Source organism: Mus caroli, unplaced genomic scaffold (genome assembly GCF_978045245.1).
Source record: "Mus caroli unplaced genomic scaffold, Mus_caroli_1 scaffold_2, whole genome shotgun sequence".
Taxonomy (NCBI): Eukaryota; Metazoa; Chordata; class Mammalia; order Rodentia; family Muridae; genus Mus; species Mus caroli.
This window is the reverse complement of record NW_028227257.1, coordinates 16,107,974-16,112,545: the sequence shown is the minus strand read 5'-3', so window position 1 is coordinate 16,112,545 and position 4,572 is coordinate 16,107,974. Positions and strand designations below refer to the sequence as shown.

The following is a 4,572-nucleotide window of genomic DNA, read 5'->3' as shown; positions in this document are numbered from 1 at the left end:
TAGAGAGATCGAAGCAAGGTAGAGTTCAGAACTCCACATTCATGTCAAAGCCCAGGGCTAGAGCTGGGGAGACACAGATCAGAGGATCCCTGAAGCTCAACAGCCACGCAGACTATGTGAGTCAGCAAGTTCCAGGTCCAGTGAGAGATCGCACCTAAAAAAATAAAGTGAAGAAAAAGTGAGGGAGATGCCCGCCCATCATTGACCTCCGGCCTGCATCTGCAGTCATGGACTCACATGTGAGTGCACACACAAACATGGGCACACATACTGCAGCCTATGTTAGAGATAATGTGCCTGTTACTTATAAAATACCTGAGATGGTCAGGGTGGCTCGCTGAGGTACCTCAGTGCTTTAGAACATTTGTAAGGACGTGGGTTCAATTCCCAGCAATCATCTGTAACTCTAGTTCCCAGGGGATCTGACACCCTCTTCTGGCCCTTAGACACATAAAAATCAATCTTAAAAAATAGCAATGAGAGGATTCCCTGGAGCCAAGCAAGCGGCAAGATGAGGCCTTTGACTGAAGAAGAGACCTGGGTCATGTTTGAGAAGATCTCAAAGTACATCGGAGAGAACCTGCAACTCCTGGTGGACAGACCGGACGGCACGTACTGTTTCCGGCTGCACAACGACCGAGTTTACTATGTGAGTGAGATGATGCTGAAGCTGGCCGCCAACATCTCTGGAGACAAGCTCGTGTCGCTGGGGACGTGTTTTGGAAAGTTTACCAAGACCCACAAGTTCCGCTTGCACGTGACAGCTCTGGATTACCTGGCCCCCTATGCCAAGTATAAAGTGTGGGTGAAGCCAGGAGCAGAACAGTCCTTCTTGTATGGAAACCATGTGTTGAAATCCGGTCTGGGTCGAATTACTGAGAACACGTCTCAGTACTAGGGAGTGGTGGTCTATTCCATGGCGGACATTCCTCTGGGTTTTGGGGTGGCAGCAAAGTCTACCCAAGACTGCCGAAAAGTGGACCCCATGGCAATTGTGGTGTTCCACCAAGCAGACATTGGGGAGTACGTACGCCATGAAGAGACACTGACTTAGGACGGTCATCCCAAGAACATTTTGCTGTGTGAGAGGACTTAGCTTTGTTTCCTGTGTGCGGCCATCAGATTAAATCTGGACTACACTGAGATACGCAACTTGGGTTCTTATCAACAGAAATGGCTCGAAAATAGGGTCTCTGGCCCTTTAGAGTCAAAAGCAGGTGGATCACAAGTATAAGGCCAGCTCAGGCTACTTGGCGAGTTCAAGGCTAGCCTGGGCTACATAGTGAGCCTTGTCTCAAAAATCTAAAATAGGCAAACCAGAACCTGAGAGTGTTTTGTGTGAGTAAATGGAGTGTTTTAAAAAAAAAAAATAGCAATGAAAAAGGCAAATTAACTCTCTCACACTAAAGCATTTCATTTGAGAAATATGATTCCTATAATTTACTCCAAGTTCTCCAGCCTTCAGTTAAACAAGAATGGAAGAGGGACGGTGTTTTAATAACAATTGTGTCTAGTGATGGATATATGAATGTCCAATGAACTTCTTCCTTCCTTCCGTCCTTCCTTCCTTCCTTCTTCCCTCCCTCCCTTCCTCCCCCTCCCTCCCTCCCTTCCTTCCCTTCTTCCTTCCTTCCTTCCTTTTTCCTTTCTTCTTTTCTTTCCCTCTTTCTTTTTCTTCCTTCCTTCCTTCCTTCCTTCCTCCCTCTCTCTCTTCCTTCCTTTCTCTCTTTTTTTTGTATGTTTGAAAATTGAAAACAAACAAGCAAAGAAAAATGCTAGAATTACATCTTTTGCCTCACTTGAGAAAGCACCTCTGTGAGATCAGGCTGTAAAGCATTTTCTCAGTCAGTGATTGTTGGGGGGTGGGGCAGCCGACTGTGTGTGTAGCAGGGTTGCACCTCTGGACTGACTTTCCTGTTTTATATAGGAATTTAGGCTGTACTGGCTATTTTTGTGTCAACTTGACACAGCTGGAGTTATCACAGAGAAAGGAGCTTCAGTTGAGGAAATGCCTCCATGGGATCCAACTGTAAGGCATTTTCTCAATTAGTGATCAAGGGGGAAAGGCCCCTTGTGGGTGGGACCATCCCTGGGCTGGTAGTCTTGGGTTCTATAAGAGAGTAGGCTGAGCAAGCCAGGGGAGGCAAGCCAGTAAAGAACATCCCTCCATGGCCTCTGTATCAGCTCCTGCTCCCTGACCTGTCTGAGTTCCAGTCCTGACTTCCTTTGGTGATGAACAGCAGCATGGAAGTGTAAGCCGAATAAACCCTTTCCTCCCCAACTTGCTTCTTGGTCATGATGTTTGTGGAGGAATAGAAACCCTGACTAAGACATAGGCTGAGAAGCCATAGGGAGAAAGCCACTAAGCATCACTCTTCCATGGCCTCTGCTTGCATCAGCTCCTGCCTCCATATTCCTACCTGGTTTGAAGTTCTGCCCTCAGTGAACTACAACTCATGATATGTAATTGTTTTTATGTTTCAAGACAGGATTTCTCTGTGTAGCCCTGACTGTCCTAGAACTCACTCTATAAACCATGCTGGCCTCAAACTCAGAGATCTGACTGCCTCTGCCTCCCAAGTGCTGAGATTAAAGGCGTGTGCCATCACTGCCTGGTCGAGATATATAATCTTAATAGACCCTTTCTTCTCCAAGTTACTTTTAGTCTTGGTATTTCATCATAGCAATAGAAACCCTCACCAAACCAAGTGGTATTTCCTAGAATGATTAACTGAAGGAGAAAGACCACCCCCTCCCACTATGGACACCACCTATGCCTATTGATAGCCCAGTTTAAAAAGATCTAAAGAAAAAGAAGGGCTGTTTTATGCCTGCCTGCCTTTGTGCCCTGCTGGAGAGTGCATGCATTTGGCTGCTGCTTCTGCTGCCATCGCCATCATCCTTCACTGGGACAGAACCCAGCTTCTTTGGCCTTCCAATCCAAAGACCAGTAGCTCCCTAGGCCTGCAGAGCCCTGTTAGAACTGCTGAAACTTCACCCCCGCAGGCTAAGCAGCTTCTGAACTCCCGGGGTTCTCCAGCATGCAGACAGCTGCTACAGGACCACTCAGCCTGGTTCATGGAAAGCGATCTAATAAGAAAACCTGGGGAGACCAATTCAACAATGAGACTCAGAAAAAAAATGCAGCTCCAGGCTCCTGACAGCCATGGCATAAAGGAAAGAAAAAGCTCCATAGAAGTTCGCTTACTTTAGTAGAAGAAAAAAATAAATAAATAAAAATTTAAAAAGACCAGCCACTGTCTGTGAGGTGAAGTGTCCAGGACTCTGAAACAGCAAACAGTGAGGCCTGCTCTCCCAGTTACACTAACTCATAAGAGCAGGGTTCGACAAACGGGCTCACGAGACAGGGCTTCTCAGTAAACTGGCCTGTGTAAGATCATTCTGTGACATTTGCAGACATTGCCCAAGGATATATTTCTCATAACTTCTCCCACTCTTTAGGGGCCAGCAACTGTATTTTTCAACTACTATCTCGGGGTCCACTTCTCAAAGGTAAATTATGACATTAATAACATTCATATTCTGGGACTGAAGAGGTGGCTCAGCTGTTAAGAACACTGGCTGCTCTTCCAGAGGTTCTGAGTTCAAATCCACATGGTGTCTAACAACTATGACTCCAGTTTCAGGGGACCTGACAACCTCTTCTGGCCTCCGAGGGCACCAGACATGCATCTGGCACACAGACATATTCATGCGGACAAAAACACCCATACACATACAAATAAATAAATATCTAATAAAATATTTTCCAGGGGAAGCATGGGTATGCTTAGGTAACCTTACCTAAGTTCCAAAGAACATTTAAAATCTCCTACAGGAGAGGCACAGGGGCTGTCTACAGACTCCTACCTGGCTACATATCCTAGGGTGATGGTGTCACCTAGGATCCCACCAATGGTACCCTTCCTCACCTGGGAAAGTCGTGTCTACATAGCTAAGACGCATGATTCCTTTAACGAGCTTGAGTTGCTGCTTGCAGGACTGCTCAATCATCAGTTAGTCCCGTCCTGCATGAAGCCAGCCTTGAGTTTGAATCTCAGCTCCACCAGTTAGCAGCTCTATGACCTTGAGCAAGGTCACTTCTCCTCTGAGCCTCCCTTTCTTCCTCTGTAAATCAGGCCAAAGGGGTAGACAGCTGGAAAGCCCTTAGTGCCTGTGCCTGGGCAGAGAGTAAGTGCCGATGTGGTTAACAAATTGCAATTCATCCCCTTCTGCTGTTGGAAACCCTTTAGGAAGGGGAACATCAGAAAATGGAGTTTCAAATAAAGCTATCTCCAGACACTACTTGTGAAAAAGGGTTAACAGACCTCTATACTGTCGTTTATCTAAACTAAGAAGTGTTTCCGCAAGATTGAGAGGCACAAATGCGTAATGACGGTGAAGTCTTTGGCAGGTGACTGACCAACTGTGAGCGCTCTGGGGGCTCGGCCCCGGTTTCTGCATCCTTCCCTCCCTAGGGCCCTCAGGGAGGACCTACAGCTGGGAGGAGGAGGAAAGAGCCCCGGGATCCCCTTGCCCCTCCTCCTGCACCCAGTGAGTAATAACATCGCG

At 47.0% G+C, this 4,572-nt stretch overlaps 1 pseudogene; it reads left to right on the top strand.

Moving 5' to 3' along the window:
* The first annotated feature begins 511 nt into the window (after positions 1 to 511).
* LOC110290308 (60S ribosome subunit biogenesis protein NIP7 homolog pseudogene) lies at positions 512 to 1,322 on the top strand (annotated as a pseudogene).
* The last annotated feature ends 3,250 nt before the right edge of the window (positions 1,323 to 4,572 follow it).